This window comes from Castor canadensis, chromosome 5 (assembly GCF_047511655.1).
Source record: "Castor canadensis chromosome 5, mCasCan1.hap1v2, whole genome shotgun sequence".
Lineage (NCBI taxonomy): Eukaryota > Metazoa > Chordata > Mammalia > Rodentia > Castoridae > Castor > Castor canadensis.
In genome coordinates this window covers 166,364,394-166,388,089 of record NC_133390.1, presented here as the reverse complement: position 1 = coordinate 166,388,089, position 23,696 = coordinate 166,364,394, and the positions used below count along the sequence as shown (strand labels likewise).

Genomic DNA, 23,696 nt, shown 5'->3' with positions numbered 1-23,696 from the left:
TAAAAATTTAAAAAGAAGTCAATCACATCGGAAATGCAAGCTATGCAAATTAAACTGTTGAGACAACCTATCGAACTGCCATGGATTTTTTAATCTAGTACCCAACCCTTGGGAGTTTCCACATTCTCTAGAGAGAGTCAACTCGGGAGCCTTTTTGAAAAGGAAATTAGCAATTATTCTCAAAAGCCTTAAGAACTTTCATGTACATGTAAGAGCTTCATGTTTGCTTCTCCAGCCAGAACTCTTTCCAGCACCCCGGGTGGGTGTCCTACTGCGTCCTGCCCAGCGACTCCACTGCCTGTCTCAGTGCGTCCAGCACACTGCTCCACATCGAGAGCCCCATTCCCACCCCCATCCCAGAACTGTTCTCCCAAGGTCACCTCCTGTGTTAGTCAGGTTTTTTTTGTCACTGTGACAAACTCCCGAGAAAACCATTTACAAGGAAGAAAGATTTATTTTGGTTCATGGTTTCAGAGGTTTCAATCCGTGGTCACTTGGCTCCATTGATTTCGGGCCAAGGTAAGGCAGAACATCATGGTGGGGACCAGGGCACCAGATGGTGGAGCAAAGATGCTCACTTTATGGTGGCCAGGAAGCAGAAAAAATTCTGGGGGCAAGATATCCCCTTCAAAGGCAGACACTCCCCGTGAATTCCCTTCTCCCATTTGATTATGAACTCGTCAATGGTGAAATTAAGCACCCTCATGATTCAGTCACCTGTCAATAGTGCCACCAGATGGGGACCAGGCTTTGAACATATGAGACTTTTGGGAGGATTCATATCCAACTGACAGCGTTCAACCCCTGGCCTCCAAAGGTTCACGTTCATCTCATAATGCAAATGACTCAGTCCGTCTCCAAGAGTCCCCAAAGTCTCAGAGGTTCCAGCATTTCTCGAAAGTCCAAGCCAAAGTCTCCTCTAGACTCAAGACAAACTCTTAGCTATGAGCTCCTGTAAAAATTCAAAGATCCAGTTACATGCTTCAGTGTACAATGGTGGGACCAGGTAAACACCTCCACACCAGGAAGAGGTCACACTACCTTTCCCGTGACTCAGATCAAAACCCTCATCAACATCTTTCTTGTACTGACTCCAGATGCTGAAGCACCAAGCTTCAAGACAGACGCAGATCACCACCTCCGTCACCAACACCTGGGCCCCAGCCACCACCAGCCACTGTAACATCAGCCTGCCTCTGTCCTCACCCCTCTCCAGGTTTGCCTCAATGTGGCAGCCACAGGGGGCCTTTCAGAGCCTGGGCCAAATCAAGTCTCTTTCAGGGTCTGGGGAATTGCTCAAATGATGGAATGCTTGCCTGGCCAGTGTGAAGCCCTGAGTTCCAACCCCAGTACCACAAAACAAACAAACAAGAACTTGCTCAGAACTCCCCATTGGCTCCCTTCTCAGAGAAAAGCAAAGCTCATATAAAGACTATAGGATCTGCCTAGCCCTAAGTAAGACTACCTAATCACAAAACTTAGTATTACAGAAGGTCAAGGTCAGAAGGACTGGGTTCAACCACAACTGGTCTAGAGTGCTGATATGTACAAAATGCTTCCCTGGAGCCACAGAAATTTTAATCCAACATTTCCAGTCTACAAAAGAGTAAACTGAGGGCTGGGCGCATGGCTGAAGTATTAGAGTGCTTGCCTAGGAAGCACAAAGCCCTGAGTTCAAACTCTGCTACCACCACTACCAAAAAAATACAAAAAAGCTGAGACTTAGAAAGTGAGTTCCTGGGAATGTATAAAGTCAGCAACATAGCTCCTTCAGGATGTCCCCTTAATCCAGCCCTTCCTGCATTCCCCACCAGCTCTTAGAGTCTTAATGACCTAGTCTAGGGGGTCATCTCTCTCCAATAGCTGCTGCACTAGGCAATCATAAGTTTAGAATAAATTCTGGTTTCCCAGTCAGTCAGTGGGAATTCTTCATTTTGTTATACAAGTAGCATTTGTCCTGCCATTTCTGCTGGGTTCTACAGTTTGTCAGAGTCAAAGATGATTCACCCACTAAATAATCATGGGACACAAAAACCACAAGACAGGTGGCGTACCTGGTCTCCCACAGGACTCCATATTTCATATTTGTGTGGAGCCCATACAGCCCTTCTTACTTCCAAACGACCTGTTTATCAGCATCATTTCTGCACTAATTGGCTAACTCAGTTTACTTTATCAGCACCTCCTCTGGCCCAGACCCTGTGCCAGGCATGAGCCCTGCTAAGATTGACAGCCCCTGTGAGTCCAGAAATGAGCCCAAGGGAGATGGGAAGGAGAGCCAGGTGTAGGAAGAGCTGGGCCAGCTGTGCTGCAAGCACCTGGCGCTGGATTCTCTTGTCCCCATCACAGATGAGGGAACCAAGGCCCAGAAAGATCGAGGGACTCCCTGAGGTCATATTGTAGTAGATTCAGGGCACAGCCACAGCGAGGCCTACAGGGCTCAAACCAGAACTCAGTACACTGGAGGGCTGGAGCCAATGGCTCTAATGCCTCTAGGGTCAAGCAAGACAGGAGGCCAGGCCACATCCCCGATAGTGCACTTTTGCTGATTTTCAGTTTCCTGCCAAAAACCCCAGCTTGTAACCATTTAGAGAAAAACCCCAGCTTGTAACCAACCTGCCCAGGGCCGCTGTCCCCAGTTCCTGAGTGGCAAAAATGGCTGCTCTTTGCCTTATGCAAAATCCTGTCACATCTGTGCATCTTATACCTGTCAAAGTATGGGAAGGGTGTTGTCCAGAGCCTTCCAAGGCCAAGTGGGTGCCTGGGGACTCCATTTAGAGCTCTGTGCAAGTCTTCTCTCTGTGAAGACTATTATTAAAAACGCAACAGGAGCTGGGGGTGGTGGTAGCCTGGACTACATAGTAAGACCCTGTCTCAAGCCAAAACCAAACAAAAACCAGCAGAAGAGCCAGGAAGTAAAGAGGCTGCCTTAATAACAGGCCTCAGCAGTGAGTTTTTTTATAACTCATTCTTGCTTTCAATGCCTCCAGTGAAGCTGGACCTGGACTACAGTCATTGGCAGTAGCAAAGGAGAACTCTTGACCTCCCAGGGCTGCCTTCTCCACCCAAGCTCTTTTCTCAATGGCAGCAGCTTTGGCCCCTCCAACACCATTGTTCCCCAAGCAAGTTTCTAGATCATGAGGAAGCACAAAAGCTACCCTTAGGAGAAACTGAGTCGCACGATGCCCCAGGCTGCAGCTGTCATGAATAGAAACTCAACTCCTTGCTTATTTTCTGGGCCTCTTCTCCTCCCCATCCCACTCCCATTCCAGCCGTGGGTTGGGAGGAGGGGCCCTGGGAAGAAAGACCTGCTACCCAGGCCACCGGGTAGAGGGTCTTTGCAGTTGACATCGACCCTGTGGTCACTCTCCCTTGGCTGAAAACTAGCTTTACCACCGGTTGATTTCGTGACACAGAGAAAGTTATTTTACAGCTTGGAGCCTCAGTTCAGACACATCTGAGAGTGGAAATGTCAGCATAAGGGTCAATGAGACCCTTATGTGATGGGATGCACCATCACAGAGGATGCCTTGTGCAAGCAGGAGCTCAGGAGGCTCAGCAAGGATGGCTATTGGGAAGCCCTTCCAGCATGTTCTCATGTGAGCAGTGCCCCAGGCCAGCATAGAAAGGGTTACAGAGGACCTTCCATGAGAAATGAATGAGGTCCTGAGCAGCGCCTGACACCCAGGAAGTGTGTAGCTGATAAGGCTAGGTGCAAACAGACTAGGGAGGCTCAGAGAGCAGGGATGAGGTCCAGTCCCATGGCAGGTGGTGGAGGGTACACAGATCTAAATCTTCCCCCCTGTTCCATGTTGAGGATTCTAGCAAGGTCCTCTGAGATGGATCCAGTTCCCTGTTGTGAAATGAAGTGAGAAGTCCACCAATGTTGGGTCATGTTCAAGAGTAAAGGCTGGGGAGGTAGACAGCCTGTGTTTAAACCACTCTCCCATCTCTTGATCTCTCGATCTCTTGAGCTCTTGGCCAGCTACCCAATCTTCCTAGGCTCAGTTTTCCCATCTGTAAAATATAGATATTAATGCCACCTAACACAGATGCTATAAGGATTCACCGAGACAAGATACGTAAAAGGCGTAGCATGCTACTTCAAACACTAAGTAAATGTTGTTCTTGCTGTTGTCACCATCTTGATTTCAGGCACCACTGTCAGGTGGCTGTGCCCCTTCCCTTCCCTACAATGGCACAAGTTCCCTCATCCCTAACTGCTCAGGCAAAGCCACTGTACTGTCCAACTCTAAGGGCATCATTCATATGTATGGTTTCTTCTGAACAACTTATACTTCAGTATATCGCAACCTTGCACTCTGTACTCAAGCTACTCAACTCTAGAGGACCTGAGGTCAAGGTCTGTAGTTAGCTTATGAGCAGCATGAGGTCAGTGGGAGTGTCCTGCTCCTGAGTCCTCCAGTTTATTTCTGGAGTCCGGGATGCTCCTGCAAGGCTGCGGAAATGCCTCACTGCCCGTGCCCTGGACACAGGAATGCAGCTTGGGGGGCTGGGCCATAGGGTGAAGAAACAGCACTTGAACAAGCCATGGTCTCAGCTCCAACTCAGTCTCTGAGAGGAAGCAAGCCAGAGCCAAGGGAGGGGCCCTGTGTATGCTCCATGCAAGACAAAGCTTTCAATGCAAGTTGCTGCTTCTGAGCACGTATGGAGCCCAGTCTCAGAGGTGACAAAGCTGAGTGTTCAGTGGGCCCATCATCTCTACCAAGCTGGCTGCTTCGCATTCGTCACCAGCAAGTCTCCCCTCCATCCCCCCGCACCACCAGCCCATCACTCCACTGCTCTTGCCGTGGCCAGAAGGAGCCCTGCAGCTTTGAAGATGGGCTTAACAAATGCACAGGTGGATACCCAGGTGTGATGGAGATGGGACTCCACAACAAGTACGTGCCTGTTCTGGTAAGGCCAAGTTCTTCCCTCCATAGCAAATGGGAACCACTGAATCCAGCAGCCACCAGGTCCCCTCAGCGTGGCAGAGCACCTCACTGGGGCTTGGTGAAGACATCTGCTGCTGGAGTATTGGGCACAGAACAGCACAGGGTCCCCCTGGAAGTCTTGGGGTCGGAGGCATCTGCCATGTCACATGGTCATGAGCCTCCAGAGCAATGGGGCTGGCCAGGGACCAAGGCGTACAGCACACAGCCAAGTCTTAATAAATATTCCATGAATGCATTCACCTGGTGAGTGAGAAGACAAGGACAGGGCTAGGGTGAAGCAAGTCAGGCACTTGCCTGGGGCTCACAATTTAAGGGAATGTGTCAAATTTTTTCAATCATTTAGATAGACAATATTTTGAGGGCTGAGGGCATGGCTCAAGTGGTGGAGTGCTTGCTAGCAAGTGTGAGAGGGAAGACACTATTTTGTTAAAAGATTTTTAAAAACAGAAATTAGTGTAAACAATATATGATGAATAAAATATCAAAATAGTACCTAAGTACAGGATCTGACAAGGGTAAGCTGATTGAGGCTAAACTCGGCAAGGTCAGGGTCAGATCTGCCTTTATTTATGTTTGATATTTCATTACAGTGAGTCTTTTGGGGGCTCAGTGGTCCAGTGCTTGCTTACAATGCCCAGGCCCTGGGTTTGATTGCAGGCACTGTAAGAAAATCAAAAACCTTCTCTCACAATGGGTGTTCTTTCCATTTTATTTTTTTAAAGATTGTATTATCTCTCTGATAATTCCTTAAATTGTGTGCCCCAAGCAAGAGCCTCCCTTGCCTTACCCTAGTGCTGGCCCTCTCTGGCACCATCTGCCACGATTCTCAATATTTCTCACAGGCTGCAAATTGCACCCTGAGATCTGTCACCAGGCCTGCAGGTAGTGGGGTTGTTTGAATTGTTGTTGGATCGGCTGTGTGGCCTCCTGTTGCCTGGAGCTCTGTGCACAGCTAGGAGCACTTCAGGTGGTCGTCACTGGTTGAGATAAGGTCACCTAGAAGTGAAGAGCTGCTTCTGGTGTTGCCACTTTCTGCCTCACAAGGTCAATCCCAGGAGGCTACCCCAAGAGCCCGGGAGCTTCCCAAGTGACTGGATGTGAGAGGGTGTTGGTCTTCTTTGCTTGCTTCTCTTTACAAGACCATTTTTTAGAGGAGTTTTAGGTTTGCAGAACAATTGCAACTCTTCAACTTCCCTGGCTATAAAAGAGATGCAAATCAAAACCGCACTCAGATTTCCTCTCACCCCAGTTCGAATGGCCTATTCAAAGGCAATAACAACAGTCGATGCCATGTCCCCCCGTCTCGGAAGCCAAGCAGCTTAGTGCTTGGATGGGAGACCGCCTGGGAATACCGGGTGCTGCAGGCTTAGGACTGGAGGTGTGGCTCAAACAGTAGAGTGCCTGCTCTGCAAGCTGGAATCCCTGAGTTCAAAACCCAGTCCCACCAAAAACAAAAAAAGTCATGTGAACAACAACAAATGCTGGTAAGAATATGGCGAAAGAGGAACACTTATTCCCTGCTGGTGGGAATGCAAGTTAGTACAACCACTATAGAAACCTCAAAAAGCTGAAAACAGACTGCCATGCGATCCAGTGATACCCTCCTGGGCATCTACCCAAAGAATGTAAGACAGGGTACAGTAGAGACTCCTGTACACTGATGTTCATCGCAGCACTACTCACGATAGCCAAGCTCTGGAAACAACCCAGATGCCCTACAGCAGATGAGTGGATCATGAAACTGTGGTATATATACACAATGGAGTATTACTCAGCCTCAAGGAATAATGACATGGGGTCTGAAGGTAAATGGATGCAGTTGGAGGACGTCATGCTAAGTGAAGTGAGCCAGGATCAGAAATACAAAGGTCGCGTGTTTTCTCTCATATGTGGAAGACAGATCCAAAACACAAACAAACAAGAAAACACAAACCAAGCATGATCATGTACAAACTCAGATGTAGAACATGTTTGTAATGGTGGCGCTACTCATGGAACTCGGGGAAAGAGGGAAAGGAAAAGAGAACGATAGCGCATCAGTAACATCATAAAACATAACATCTGGGAAGGTGGAGGATATAAGGATGTGTACTGAAAGCTGCTGAAAAGTGGGGGGTGGGAGGTGAAGGGATAAGGTTGAGCAATAGAAGGGGTTGAACGGACCAAAGTAAAGTACACTCACAGCAGGGGTGCATTGAGAAACCCCTTTGAACATCAACTTAAATATTAATAATGGAAGACAGAACTGTAAAATTGGTACAGTATGTGGGAGGGGGAGGGGGAACCAAGGAGATTAAGGTGAGGAATATGGCTGATGGACTTCATCTATCTATATGAAATAGAACAATGAAACCTCTCAAAGTTGCTTTAAGTGGGGCGGGGAGAGGGTTGCGGGGAGATGGTGGAGGTGGTCTAATCAATGTACCATATAAGCCTGCTTGGAACCGTCACAATGAATCCCCCCGTACAATGAATATATGCTAATAAAAAAAGTATGGAAAATTCCCATGTATCTACTGTCTTTGTCCTCCCAAGCCCCAAAACAATAAACAGTAAAGCCTTTTTACTAACATCTTTCATTTGTGTATGCATCTGTTCTCATTGGGTGATCTTACTTAATACATTATGAATAACTAAAGTTCATACCTCACACTCTTTGTGTCACACAGTCTATGGGTTGTGACAAACGTGCCATGTCCTATACCCACTGTATCATAGTTTCACTGCACTAAAAAGTGTCCTGTGCCACCTATCCATCCCTCTTCTCCTCCTGAGCTCCGACAGCACTGAGCCTTTTCCAGAATGTCATCAGATGGACTCCTCCAGTGTGTGGTTTTTTCAGACTGGCTTCTTTCATTTGGCAATGTGCTTTTAAGGTTCCTGCATATCTTTTGTGACTTGGTAGCTTGTTTTTTGGAACTAGGGTTTGAACAAGGTTGCTAGGCAAGCACTCTACTGCTTGAGACATACCTCCAGCTCTTTTTGCTCTGGTTATTTTAAAGATAAGGTCTGGCTTTTTGCCCAGACCAGCCTGGACCTTCCTATTTTACACTTCCTACAGTAGTAGTTGGGATGGCAGGTGTGCACTACCATACTCAGTTTTTTTCCATTAAGATGCTTCTTACCAACTTCTTTGCCTAGAGTGGCCAGGGATCTCCATGCTCCCAATCTCAGCCTCTCATACAGTAGCTAGGATTACAGGTAGGAGCCACTGGTGCCTGGCTTGTACCTCATTTTTAAATCACTGCTTAATACACCACTGTGGCAAGGTATCACAGTTTTGTTTTGTTTCTTTATCCATTCGCCAGTTAAAGGAAATCTTGGTTGCTCTCAAGTTTTGACAACTATTAATACAACTGCCAGAAAACATTCATGCACAAGTTTTTGTGTGGACATAAGTTCTCAATTCATTTGGGCAAATCTTAAGGAACACGATTAGCCAGTGAATTTTTGAGGCCAAACAAGACCTCCTAGACACACGCCCCTTATTTTCCAGATCCAGCTTCTCCCAGGGAGCGGGCAGTAGGATACTCTATAGGATGGGAGCCATCAGAATCACTTACCCTCAGAGCAGGCTTGACCCTGCAGCAGGGGGCACAGGTGTACTGCTGCGTCTACCAGGCTGAGGCAAGCGGTGTCTTCAGGTGCAGTTTAACAGAATCAGAGAAAAGGATTCCTCACCACCAATAACAGCCTACCCAGACAGAACAGGAGCAGGCCCAAGGAGTCTCTCCCTCCCAGGCATAGCAGGGTGCTGTCAGAGAAGGCCTCCCTGCCATGCTGCCTGCCCCAGGAGAGTGTCCTTACCAGAGAGAGTGCCACTTCTCAAAGTCGGAGCCCTGATTCCCAATAACGAGTGGAAATATAATTAACGTTCCTCAGGAATCTCCTCCAGGGAGATTGTTTTCCCCACTGGACAAACTGAAAGGGAAAAACTATCAGGAGTGTGTTATGGATTGAATTTTGTCCTCAGAAAAGAGGCGTTGCAGCCCTAACCCCTTACAATGTGCCCTGGTTTGGAAATACGGTCACTGCAGGTGTGGTTAGCAAGGATGGAGCCATACTGGGGTGGCATGGGCTCTTAATGCCACCGGACTGATGTCCTTATAAGAACAGACACACAGACACAAAAGAGGCATGGCATGTGATGATAGACACAGACTGGAGAGACCGAGCCACAAGCCAGGCCTTGGTAAAAGCCAGCAAGAGGCCAGGAACAGTTCTGCAGTCTTGGAGCAGTGTACCCCTCTGTCACCTTGAACTTGGACTTTCAGCCTTCAGAACCATAAGCCAATATATCTCTGTGTTTGCAGCCTCCTGGTTGGTGGCACTTTGTGACAAGAGCTATATCCCACTAGTACAGAGCAGAATTACCTGTCACCAAGCAGAGAGATGCCTGACAGGGCAGGGACTCACCTGAGGTCCCAAGCAAGGAGAGAGGCAGGGATGAAACTCAAATGGAGGTCACCAACGTGACCAGGGTTCACATCCCAAGACGATTTGTCTCCTGTGCGTGGCAGCCATACTGGGGCATAGGATCTGAACCCTGGGGGCCAGGCACCAGGGCAGCAGGTGCACCAGGCCTGCAGTGTGCTCTGGATGCTGGGGGATGGCTGTTCAGAAACCAAGGTGGGAAAAGTGTGCAAGACGAGCGAGAAAGAGGCACTAAGAGGAGAAAGCGATGCGGGCAGACACATTGTCTCACGCCACACAACGACCCTTTGGTTTGTGGGTATTAGCCTCATTCTTCGGATCAGAAACCTTCCCAGCCTGCAGGGGAGACTCAAACCACGGCCATGGGACCCTACACCCTGCCACCCCCACCGGCCCTTTCTGAGTTGTCCCATCCTTCCCCGTGCCTTTAGTGGCATCTTTGTGCTAAGGGCTCCCGGTCATTTATCTGCAGCCCAGCGTTTCATCTCTCTGCCCAACCTCTTCATGGCACTGTCCCACAGGTGTCAAGTTCAACATGTCCAAAGGTTAACAATGGAAGCCTGGAGCCACCCTTAGTCCCCCTGCCTCCCTCCACAGCACGAAGACCCAGGAAGTCACCAAGTCCTGTCCGTTCACCTCTTCCTATCTCCACTGCTTCCACCCCAGTCTGGACGGCTGTCCTCTTGCCCCAGTGGCTGTCATCTTCCAGTTGGCCTCTGCTTTCACTCTTTTCCTGTCCTCAGCAGTGATGAGAGAGAGTTCTCGAAGCCCAACCCTATCACATTATTCTCCTAATTAAAACCCTTCTGCAGTAATTGTAAATTTGTATGCGCTGCTCACGGTTATAAGCCTTTATGTCTATCAGCTCCTTGACTCCCAAAACTACCCTAGGAGACAGGTACCATGTGTTTTTTACACAGAAAATTGGGGTGCTGGAAGGCTGAGGAACTTGTGTGAAGTCACACATGGAGCAAGAAGCAGAGCTCACACTCTTCCCAGCTGTGCTAAATGTCTGCACCCCCATGCCTTTCTGCTCTTGGGATAATGTTCCAAATCAACACCATGGCCTATGAGGGCCATCAGGGTCTTCCCTCACCTCCTGCCCTCTATCCCCCACACCTCACTCTCTCACTCTCCACTCAAGCCCAGAGTAAGACTGGGCTTTAAGTCCTCACCGTCTCTGAGCTCCTTCCTGCCTCAGGGCCTTTGCACGTGCTAGCTCCCCTATTCTTTACCTGGCTGACTTCTACTCCTCCATGTCTTACCTTCAATGTTGTTTCCTAGAGAAGATTCCTCTGAGCACCAGACCAGGTCAGTTTCCCTGTTTTATTGTTCATTGCCACCCACATGTTTTCAATGTAGTTATCACAATTATAATAAATCATTTAAATATTTTATGCCCTGTGTCTGTGTTCCCCCCAATAGACAGCAAGCTCCACAAAAGCAGGGGCTATATCTGCCTTGTTTCTCCAGGAGATGGCCTAAAAAGTAGATGCTCAACACAGTGATGGGTTGAAAAAACAACAGAAATGAAGGCTACAGGAACGAACTGATGACAGCTCATGACTGTAATCCCAGCGACAAGAGAGACCAAGCTCCAGAGGACTGTAGCTCCAGGTCAATCCTGGAAAAATGGTAGGACAACCCCATCTTAACAAATAAGCGAAGTGTTGTTTTACATGCCTGTAATCCCAGCTACAAGGGAGACAGAGATCAGAGGATCATGGTTCAAGGCAAGCCCAGGCAAAAAAGTTAGCAAAACCCTATCTATCTCGATCAATAGGCAGGGTTCGGTGGCACACTTCTGTGATTCCAACAATGCAAGAGGTGCAGATAGGATTGTGATCTGACTCTGGTCTTGGACAAAAACATGAGGACATGAGACTCTTCTTGAAAAGTAGCTAAAGCAAATAGGGCTGGGGTGTGGCTCAAGTTGTAGAGAGCGGCTGCCTAGCTAGTGAAAGGCCCTGAGTTCAAACCCCAGTACTGGAGAGGGAGGGAGAGAGGGAGAGAGGGAGGGAGAGAGGGAGAGAGGGAGGGAGGGAGGGAGGGAGAGAGGGAGAGAGGGAGGGGATGCCCTTGGACAGCTCAGTGTAGAGCTTGTCTAGCCTGTGCAGCCCTGGGTTCCAACCCCAGCACCACCAAAAAAAAAAAAAAAACCACTAGCCCTGCCTGTGGGTGCTGGGGACAGGAGGGAAGCGACAGTGGCCACTGCCCGTGGGCAGAAGAGGAAGGAGAGGGGCTGGAAGAGGGCTACCGCGCCTGCAGCCACCCAGACACCTTCCACACTGTGCTCCCAGCGGCTTCTGTCCTGTGAATTTAAATGCATTCTGTCACACTGAGTTATGTCACCTGGAGGAAATGCCCAACTCGGAGACGTTTTTAAAGATTATTTTTTAGATCAGCTATCACTATCCATTTGAGGAACGATTGTTCAATCTGAAAAACTAAATTCAAAACTGTCCCCATCTAAGCAAGATGGAAAAATAACTTTCCCTATTCTCCCTTTTCTTTCTCTCTGTTTTTTTAAAGGTTTATTTCTGAAGGACAGATTTGAAAATCTGTTTTCACCTTGACATTCTGGCTGGATTGGAGCACAGGAGGTAAGTTGCCTATCAGGTCTTGTCCTACAAATAAACAAATGAATGTACAGTGGCTGTGTGACCTCAGGTGACTCATTTAACCTCTCTGAGCCCCAATCTCCTCAGTTGTTATGGTGAAATAACAGGACTGACCCGAATCACCAAATGGGCTTATGTCCAGGCCAGCCCCTTGATATGACACAGGTGTAGGTTGTCTGATCCACTCAGCTGTCCCTCCCCCCGGAGGCGGTGACATTCCCCCTCTGGACGAGGCTGCCTGCCCTGTGGGCCTGGCACACAGGAAGTGTGTCATAAATGGACGGATGGGTGGTTTGGTGGACAGACTTCTGGACACACAGACAGGCGGCTGTATGATGGGGGATAAGATGGATGCGATAATGTGCAGCATCCCCCAACTGCCATGTGCCTATATTCCACCATGGCTGATTTGAAGCCATCAATGTATCCGCACCAAACTCGGAGTCAGGAGGGATGTGCTTAAGCGGCTCTTAGGAGTCTGGAGCCATGCCTGTGCCGATGGCCCCACAGAGAGCCAGGTCCTTGGGAAAGATGCAGGAAGAATGGGTGCTAGCCCTGGTTCTGCCCATGACTGGCTGTGTGTTCTTGGGAAACCCCTTGCCCTCTCTGAACCTTGTTTTTCTTACCTATAAAACAAGGTGCTTGCCTTCCGTAGCCATGATTGGTTATGCATTGGGCAATTCTCTCAGGAAGCATCACCAGGCCTTCGTAAATGACTCAGTTGAATCAGCGACGCGGTCGTTTTTAATAACCACTGGATTTAGACTGCATCCATTTCTGAGTGTCTAGGATACTCTTGAAAACCTGATAATAATCATTTCTCCAATTAATTTAAATTTTGTAGGAGTGATTTTATTCTCAAGGATCCTAGTCGTGAAAATCATTTTTGTGAATGCAAAGTAATATTATTTCCTAGCACTATCTTCACTCACAATTTTACAAATGGGTGCGCAATTCAACCCATCTCTGTGGGGAAGAAAAACAGCAAGGGCTGGCGGAGTGGCTCAAGTGGTAGAGCGCCTGCCTAGCAAGCGTGAGGCCCTGAGTTCAAACCCCAGAACCACCAAAAAAACCCCAATAATAATAATAAATTAATTAAAAGAAGAAAAACAGCAGCAAAGCAGTCCTCCTCGTTGATTTACTTTCTTTGGGGCTCATGTCCCTTTGAAAAGCTGACAAAGAAATATGGACATTTCTTCCAAGAGAAATGTGACCCTTAGCCAACTTTGGCTATAACTTTGGGACGGGAAGGATGAGGACAGTGTGCCCCAGGAGCCCGGGCAAGGCTGCTGCTGAGGTCGCAGGGATCCCCACACTTGCACGTCCTCAATCAATGCAGAAAATAGTCCACAGCCGCCCAGACACTGCCTGGGATTATAAAACAAAGAATGCACTGGATAAAGAAATCTCTTAATGAAATACAAGCAATTAAGCTAAAAGTCCTACCAAATGTAGCCCGCCACTCAGTAGCGCACACCTAATTGAATTTCTTTTCCATCCCCTGGCTCCGTTGTGTGTTGTGTTGCCTGATAAACAAATTCACTCAGCACAGACCAAGTTTCCCTAACCCTGAAACCGATGATAGTCAATCAACTAATTGACACAACAAAGATTTCTACTTTATATTTTTAAAAAAGTTTCCCAATTAAAGTGGGAATGAAATTCCCACTTATACCCGATCATCATTGCTCTTCCCTCCTCTTCCTCAAGAACCTGGCAGTGGCAGGTGTGGAACCCCAGACCCAGATACAAAGTCCAAATTCCAGCTTTATCTTGGGTTTGCTGTGTGGCCTTGGGAAATCACTTCCCCTCTCTGTTTTTCATGGGATGGACTTAGGTGGCTTCCAAGGCTACTTCTGGCTCTAACTCTTACATTGTATGATCCAGAGGCCAGTCGGTGGGCACAGTCCTCAGGGACTCATGGCGTTCTCACGCAGCACTGGGCTGAAATGTAGTCCCTCTCCTCAGTGACCCCCTCCGCCTGGCCAGTGCAGCAGTCCCACCCTGGCACGAGCCCCACGCACCCCCCACACAGGCACACCCGGTCAGCGCATGCGTAGGTGCTCGTATCTCCCATGTACACGCACCCTACGCCAGGGCCAGGTGTGCACACGTGTCGGTACGCCCAAGACGTGTGCAACTTGCACACAGTTAACCACATGACCTCACAGAGGACGTGCCTTCAACTGCACGCGCGCGCACGCACGCACGCGCACGTTACATCCTCCTGAAACACACACACACCTGGATACGCACCACTGGACGGAGCAGTCCCTCAGACCTGTGCTCGCCCAGGTCCCCCCACACATAAGCACACGTGCGTGACCCTTGCACGTGCGTGTGCACACCCCCTCCCCCACACTCACGTCACTCTCACCGGCGAGCGTGGCCTAGGCCTGAGAACTCCCTGACTGCATGGACCCGAAAACTATCCACCGGCCCGCCAGAACCTTCCAGAACTGTCTGGGTCCCAAAGTGCCTTTCGTTCAACTAAGGGCTCCCTCGTGCCTTCCTGTGCCAGGCACTGCAGGAGAGCTGGTGAACCAGAAAGACACTGTCCCCCAGAGCTGGCTCCATTCCCTGCAGTCCCCAGTCTAGCCTAGACTCCCTAGTGGGTAGTGACAGCCCTGTCCCTGGACTCTGCACATCCCGGGGTCCCATTTAGAGGTGGCATTATATTGTCACCATGGTCAAGGGGCCTGTGGTCAGGAGAGGGCGTTCCATGCAGGGACACAGCGTAAGCAGAGACAGGAGGCAGCCTCCACTGTCCACGATGCACGTGGGCAGGTCACTTATCACCTCTAGCCTCCATTTCCTCATCTATAAATTAGGGCTGACCCAAGAAGACTGTCATTCACTCAGTCAATAGACTGGGCAACTCCTATCTCCCAGTCGTACCTGGGTTGTCATGTGGATTAGAGGAGGTGACCAATCCCAGCCCTTGGAGCCATACCTGGCTCAGCAGGACTTCCAGGCCCTTGAGGGACTACAGTGAGCAGGAAGCCTGAATGCCAGGAGGGAGGACTGGGCTCTGGGATGAATGTAGCTAGCTGGGGCAGCCTCAGGGGCTCTTAAGCAGGGGAGGAGGGAGTTCAAAGAGAAGGGGAGGGGCAGAGGCTGAAGATGGAGGCCAGCCTGGAGGAGGGGACCATGGAGAGCGGTGATAGAGTTCCCTCCTCAGTCTGCCTGCCTCTGCCTCAGCTCAGCAACCTCTGATGCCCCTCCCCATTCCTCCTGCAGGGGGTGGGGACAGGACTTCCAGGGTGGGGGCTTGGCTTCCTCTGCAGATTTGCAAAGCTGGGCCAGGGTGCTGGGGACCCGGAGACACATTTCTTCCCCCGATCCACAGCCGTGCTTTCAGCAGCTGGTGTCTTCTGTTGAGCTCGTCTCCCTGTCTCTGTTTTCATGTTTCCCTGTCTCATGCTGGCTGTGTGGAGCACATCTCTCAGAAAATACTTGCTTTTGAAAGTTGTTGCCATAACAACCACTTCATTACACGCCAGGCCCAGTATCTCAGAAATGCAGCATCTTCCCTTAAAAGCGTGCGCTGCACATCAAAGGGGAATGGGAGCTCATTATTTTTACATTATTTTGCAGGCAAATAGATATTTTCCAATACACATTTCTTTTCTAAGTTGATTTTCTTGTTCAGTGGGAAAGCACATTTCTTTCTTAACACTTTCCTGCCCGTGGGCTCAGGGCCGGGCAGCCATGTCCCTCAGAGCAGGAGAGAGAGCATATTCTCTGCAGGGTCCTCACCCCCCCACACACACACAGAGGCTGGTTTGCTCTAGTTCACAATTTGCCTGCACCAGAAGTTCTAGAAAAGATAGACACTGACAGTTTCCCATACACGAGCCTTCCCGGGCCTGGCTTTGTTCTGAGCAAGACTTTATCACGAGTGCAGTTAATTACTCACAGAGCAAATCAAAACCAACCAAACAAAAACTTAGCCGTTTGAGATGAAGATGCACCCAGGATTTTGCTTTCTGAAGCAGAGGGTGCTGTCAGTTTCACAGTTGTCGGCATGCCGCCATGCCTCTCTCCCCTTGTCCTCTGTCACAGATAAGCCCACAATTTTCAGCCCTTTGGTTCATTGCTTCATCATCAGTACCTAGAACAGTGCTCGGACCTGCAGCTGCCCAGTGAATATCTGTTGAATGAGACCAGCGAGGATGCCGTGATCCTGCAACTCCTAGTAATTCTGCCAGGAAGAGGGTGTCACCCCATTATTTAGAAGAAAAGCTCAAGAAAGACCCAAAGAACTTAAAGTGGGAATATTAATCATCATAATAGGACCAATCATGGGACCCAGTGGTTGTCTGCACAAGGCCCGGGTTCAATCCCTAGTGCCACAAAAAATAATAATAATAATGATGATGATAGCTAACATTTGAACTTTTTATTAAGCACAATATGCATATTAAAAAGTACTTGGGGGACCAGGCATGGTAGTGCATGCCTGTAATCCTGCTACATGAGAGATGGAGCTAGGAGGATCTTGGTCTAAGACTGGCCCAGGGCAAGAGGGAGACCTTATCTAAAAAATAAATCAAAAAGGGTTAAGGCACTAGGCACAAGGCCCTGAGTTCAAGCCCCAGTACTGCCAAAGGGGGAAAAAAATGCATGTAAGCTGGGCACCAGTGGCTCAGGCCTGTAGTCTTAGCTACTTGGGAGACTGAGATGGGATATCAGGAGGGTCGCAGTTAGAGGCCAGCCGAGGCATAGTTTGAGAAACTCCATTTCCAAAACAACCAGAGCAAAATGGATTGGGGGTGTGGCTCAAGCAATAGAGCACCTGCTTTGCAAGCACGAAGCTCTGAGTTCAAACCTCAGTCCCACATTAAAAAAAAAAAGTAGATGCAATATAAGTACGCAGTGGCCAACTTTGTATGAATTGAGCCCCTGCGTAAGGAACCCCCGCTCAAGAAGCAAAAGCTGTGCAGGGGAGGCTGTGCGGGGAGGCTGTGCGGGGAGGCTGTGTGGGGGAGGCTGTGCTTAGGCGCCTCCAGGGACCTCCCGACCATCAAGTTCCATGGGATTCTCTGCCCCATGTAATTTACACAGAGCAGCGGGAACTCCTATGTCACCACCCCCACCACACTTTCTGACATAGGTTAGTTCTGTTGTTTTGTGGTTTCTATAGGCAGAACCAGACCTAGGTGCCCTCTGTGACTGTGCACCTGTCCTTGCCGTGTGTTTGAGTGTCACCCGATGTGTAGTACGTACTTGGCCATCACTCACTTCCCTGCTGACAGCAGCTAATTCTCCTCCAGCAGTTAGGGCAGACTCTTGGCCATCCGTGGCCTGTGGTTCCAAGGGGACCACCATAGAGGACACTCTGCAACACTCGGGGTGCAGACTTCTATGATGTACTGCAAATGCTTGACTCATTTTCCCTTAACCAGGCCCACCTTGTGCCAAAGACACACCACCTTCCAACGAATCTCACATTGTCACTTTATCACTTCAGTTAAGCACATTCACTTTTACCTTGCTTTTGGGGCCCCATTTTCTTTGGGGGAGGCAGATTATCATGAAATTAAGGGCAGAGAAACCCTCAACAGATCCGACAACAATTTAAACACAACTGACAATAACGCAGGACTGTCTGAGAGCTTCTCTGCTTTCACTGAGCTGCAGAATGCGTGTGGGAATTTTAAATTCTTGTTTTGATTTTTAAGATTGATTGTTATTTTTGATGGTGCTTAGTCAAAACTGTGTAACACATCTGTGGTAAGGCAAGCTTCCTGCACTACGTATCCTGTAAGCCCAAGGGGCAGGCATCACCACGCAGGTTTTATTGATTGAGACGAGGTCTGGTGAAGGGTTTGTCCACAATGGCCTGGAATCTCAATCCTCCCGATCTCCGCCTTGGGAGTAGCCAGGACTACATCATGCCCAACTTGTAACTGTCTTACACTTGTCCAGTTCCCAGACTCATCGACAGGCTCTCAGCTGCTCCTTCCTGCCCACGGCCACACCAACACCTCTTCCTTTATTATTAACCTCAAAATACAGAAGTTACTGGAATTACACACAAACTAGAGAAAGACCGTGACAAGGGTTTGCCAGTGTGTGTAGCGACATCTGGGAGAGTCTGGCTTCCTGAGCCCAAGTAGGAGACATTTCCAGATAGTCGAATGCCACGCTAGTAGGTTTCCCCTTTTTGCTGTCCAGGTTGTAGACCCGAGGGCCTCATTCTTGTATTGTTTCTATAGCTGGAGCGGATGGTCAGTACCCAACGGGCTGCAGAGGTCTTACCAGTTCTGAAAGCCCGGCAGACAAAGGAGCCAAGAGAAGCACAAAAGGCCTTCGCACTGCAGTCCTGAGCAGCAGAGAGTGCTAAAGCAGAGCTGGTGTACTGTGACCTGGCCTTCTGTGTCTGTCTGCTCTGACTCCACTGTCTGTGGAGGTCCCCTCACTTCTCATGTCCCAAGGTCTGCAAGGCACTGACCATATCTGGGGCCTTTTGCAGGGTACCAGGTACATATGGCAGAAACAGGAGAGGATCCACCCGCCCAGTCCCATCCCCCTTTAGAGCCTCCCCTCTGCTGCACAGCCTGGGTGCCATGGTCTCACCAAAGTCCCCCGTTCCAGCTGGTCCACCCCTCCAAAAGAGTGCTCACTGGCTCTACTGAGCATTTCTTGGCTCCAGACTTTGTTCACTTTGCTGTTTGTTTGTTTGTTTGTTTGCAGTACTGGGGCTTGAACTGAGGGCCTTCACCTTGAGCCACTCCACCATCTTTATTTTTGTGAAGGGTTTTTTGAGATAGGATCTCACAAATTATTTGCCCCGGCTGGCTTCAAACCACAGTCCTCCTGATCTCTGCTTCCTGAGTAGCTAGGATTACAGGCGTGAGCCACTGGTACCCGGCTCCACTTTATTTCTAAATGAAAGACTAAATCTCATCCCACTATTCCTAGCTTCTTGAAAGAAGATAATTTTGCATCTATTAACCAGCTCGTTTCCACATTCTTTTTACAGGCAGAGTCTTGCTATGTAGCCGAAGCTGGCCTCAAACTCCTGATTCTCCTGCCTCAGCCACCCAAATGCTGGGATTACAGGTGTGCACCACCATGCCTGGCTTCATCTCTACAGTCCTCATTACCTACACTCAGGTCTGCTCTCTAGATTCTCTTCTGAACTGGTCTTTAACACATTATTGGTACCTTTGGTAAATAATGGGTTAAAAATGTCCTTGATACATGTTCTAAAAGGAATGGATGAATCTGTCCTTCTGGAGTTTTCCCCATTCTCCCAGATTCCATGCTCTTGGATCCAGGCCTGACACCAGAGAGCATCTCTCTCGTCATCCGCTTACTTTCGGACACTCTGCAGCAGCCCTGATGGCTGTGCTGTAAAAAGCCACTCCATCCTGGCCCTGAAGCTTACGTTTGGCAACTGTATCCCTCTAATGGATGCACACGTGCCTATTGTGAGTACAAACATAAAAGTCACCATGGAGACACGGTTACGATGGCTAATTAGACAAAAGAGAGCCTTGAAAGACATCCTGGTGCAATACACGAACACCATCTTAGTCAATTGTATGCCTTCCCATCTCTCCCTAGAAACATCCACAGATGGTCCCTGGCGACAAGACCTTATTATAGAGACAGACTCTTTCACCAACTCGTCAGAACCTTCTGGATCCTCCACCCCAGGGCAGATCAAGGCACACGTTCCCAAAACAGCCGTGGGGCGCTGACCACCACTGGCATTGGGAGACTGGGCTCACTCCAGTCTCAGGTCTTTGCTCTCCCGACAGCGCTGGGGCATGCTCCAGGCTGTGTCCTTGTCCTTTCCCTCTGTCGCACCAGCCTGACTTGACAATTGGCCGCCTAGGTGCTGGCTTTTCTCAACAAGGCTGAGGCAATGAGAACAAAGTATCTCACAGCCCAAAGGGACACTATGCCACTCAGCAGAGAGTTCAACCCGAGTATAATATTCTCACAAAATCCCAGAAGTGAGAGAGAAGGCATCTCCTCCAAATATTGCAGGGTTTTCCAGCTCCCTGCCCTCATCCCACCACTACCCCAGGCTAAAGGGAAAATGTCCAGAACATAAATTCACAGACCTCAAACTACAGTTACAACTGTCTCAGATACACTGAGAAATGAGCCCAAAAATCATGCCAGCTAGCAGCAAAAAGCATGCCTGGATAGAAATGCACACACAAGAAAAGGAAGAAAAAAAAGCAGATGGGAACTAAATAAACACACTCCGCCAAAATTTCAAAAAAAGACAATCCAGTTTACCAGAAAATATAATCCCTAAAGTGGAAGAAAAAAAATTTGGTGGAACTGGGATTTGCGCTTCAGGCTTGCAAACCAGGCGCTCTACCACTTGAGCCTCCAGTCCATTTTGCTCTGGTTATTTGGATGGGGTCTCGAGAACTATTTGCCTGGGCTGGCCTCAAACCACAATCTTCCAAGTAGCTGGGATTACAGGTGTGAGCCAGTGACACTCAGCCTGGAAGAAAATTTCACAAGCACTCTCAGCTATGAAACTACAAAATAAGAACATGAGCTCATTTGAAAACTCCAAAGATGAATTAATTAAATGATAGAGTTACATGAAAAAGACACCCAGGGAAATAAGCTGAGACCAAAACAACATTATGGAGCTCACAGATCAACTACAAATATCAAAAACAGAACAGACCCTACTGAAGATGGAGTTATGGCGAGAGAGACAACGATTGTTCAAAAGACAAAAATATGAAACCAATCAGAAAGAAGCTCGAAGACACGGAAGAGAGTAAAAATGTTCCTGCACCAATGATATGGAAGAAAAACATTCAAATAACATGTAAGATGTACCTTGACCAAGTCACTGAATTTCATGGACAAAGAATGAATTTTGAGACATTTGGGTGACTGTGACAAATAGCCACAGGCTATACCTAGAACCCCATTAAGATGAATTACAAGGATATTTTGAAGGCTAAACTCTACAGAACAAATGTAGCAGAAGAGAAGAGAGCAGAGAATGCATGGCATCAAACTTTGGAAGGCAAAATGTGAATGGATGCATGCATGGCAATAGGCCCAGAGAAAGCAGAGTCCTCAGTGTGCCCACAGGGTGGAGACCCCATAAAGCCAGCTGGACACTCCCGAGGGCCGGAGTACCAGAGCTGTTGCCCACAGAAGCAACACAGACTTAGGAGGAGCATTTGGGACCCAGGCTGCTCAGCCAGGCAATGCCACTGCTCCACAGCAGTTGACATTTACCCCCTGGGTATGTTGAAGCCAGAGGCTGAAAGTGAACATCAGACATGAGAAACAGTGATGGAAACACCAGGATTTAATGCAAATCTACCCACTGAACGGTCAGGGGCAAGTCTGCTGACCTTGACACATAAGATCCCTCTCTTGGAAAACAACCAAGGAGAAAAAACTTAGAAGCCAGGCTCCATGGCTCAAGCCTGTAATCCTAGTTACTTGGCAGGCAGAGAGTGGGAGGATCTCGGTTTGATGCCAGCCTGGGCAAAAAGTACACAAAATCCTATGTCAACCAATAAAAGAAAAAGAAAGAAAGCAAAAAAGAAAGGAAGGGAGGAAAGAAGGAAGGAAGGAAGGGAGGGAGGAGGGAGGGAAGGAAGGAGGGAGGGAGGGCAGCAAGGAAGGAAGGAAGGGAGCTTGGGGGGGTGGCATACACCTGTCATCCCAGCTTCACAGGAGGCCACAGGTAGGAGGATCGTGGTCCGAGGCTGGCCTGAGCAAAAAGTGATACCCTATCTGAAAAATAACCTCAAAGCAAAAAAGGCTGGGGGTGTGGCTCAAGTGGTAGAGTACTTGCAAGAGCAAGGCCCAGTACCAGAGAGAGAGAGAGAGAGAGAGAGAGAGAGAGAAGGGAGAACTCAGCAATACAGACATCATAACAAAGGACCTGAGTGTAAGCAGTGAATCTACTTAAAACTAGAGTTTACATCTATGTGTTATTTCACATCAATATAAATGTTTGAAATTTTAATGATGGAAAAATAATAAAATAAGGAAAGAAAGATGGGAGTAAGAGAAGTCTACTTCCTCTTGCCTCAACCTCCCAAGTGCTGGGATTACAGGTGTGCACCACCATTCCCTGCTAATGTTCTCTTTTTTTCTGACAAGGAGTTCATTCACACTATCTAACATATGAGCACATCATTTAAAAATACAGAATCGTAGATCAGGTGTGACAGCACAAACCTATAATCCCAGCACTCAGGAAGCTGAGGCAGGAGGACAATGAGTTTGAAGCTAGCTTGGACTACACAGGGAGACCCTCTCTCAAAAAATAAGTAAATAAATAAATTTTAAAATGAAAACAAACTATTCTCAGAGAAGTACAAAAAAAAATCTCAATGAAATGCTCTTTCATCTCTATTAGAATAATTGTTTGAGATGAGACTTCACCATAACACTCAGGCTGGCCTCAGACTCATGGCTCCAGGGAGCCTCCTACCTCAGCTGCCTGAGTAGCTGGGAACACAGGCCATGTACCCAACTCAGAATTCCTTTTTTAAATGATGGTGGCATGCACGGGGAATGACACAGCCACAGGAGCTCCTGGATATGTCTCTCCTCCTGGAGAGAGCCTGAGCCTTTGAAGAAACCCCGTGGCTGCATTCTAGAACCACACAGGGGACTTCCGAATGGATAGAGCCATGTAAAGGTCAAGTAGATGGTCCCCAAAACAACTTGGCACTCAGGAAGTCCATATTAATCATCTGTCAGCCATACTCACAAACGGTGACATGAGGGCATCTGCCACTTCACTGAGGCCACTTCACTGAGGCACGGTTTCACAGCACACTCACTGCACAACCGGGTGTCAGTTGAGGTGAGTCCATCCATTGACCAGTCAGGATCAGTTCTAACCATCCCACATATCTTGGTGGGGCTCTGTCATGCTCTCTTGGTCCTTATTGTCCCCAACTCCTCCCGTGAAGTGATAGAATTATGCTTTTGTGAAGCAAAAGTCAGCTGCTTGTGTTGGGGACAGAGCTGAAGAGGAAGTGAAGGGCCTGGAGGACGTGAGGATGTGGAAGAAGACTGTGAACAGGATATGGAATGATGCCATGCCTCGGATCGACCCATGAACGCCCTCAATATCTGCTCGGGAGGCACGCCAGAAAACGTGGCTCAGAGACTTCCAGTGAGTGCTCCTGCGGGGACAAAAACGAGTCCATGAAAGCCAGTTCCTTCCTTCCTTCCTCCTTTGTTCCATTAGACCAAAGTCTTCAATGTCCTTCTACAGCCTAAGGTACTCGTCTTGGCTCTGGGGATGAGAATAAGGGACTGCCACCATTTACATTGGAGCTTATATTCTAGAAGAGAAAAAATAATAAACAGATCCTATGTCAGGTGGAAACAAAATACAAGGACAAATGAGGCAGGCAGAGGATAAAAGTGAAGGAAGTTGACATTTTATTTAAGGAAGCAGATATTATAGATAGATGGTGGAGAAGGGCCTCTCTGATGAGGTGACAACTGAGCATCTGAAAGAGACAAGGAAGGAACCATGTGACATCTGTGGAAAGAACTTTACAAAAAGAGGGAACAACAAGTGCAAAGGCCCTGCAGGGACCATGTGCTCAGAGGAAAAGCACCAAGGCCACAGAGACTGCAAGGAGATGAGCAAAAGGAGGAGCAGAAGGAGGTGAGCCCCAGGAAGAAACATGGCTTCTCCCAAGTGAGG

At 48.5% G+C, this 23,696-nt stretch overlaps 1 pseudogene; it reads left to right on the top strand.

Moving 5' to 3' along the window:
• The window catches only part of LOC109692504 (large ribosomal subunit protein eL30 pseudogene), an 81,448-nt pseudogene extending 58,351 nt beyond the window's left edge, over positions 1-23,097 (top strand).
• Positions 23,098-23,696: the final 599 nt, after the last annotated feature.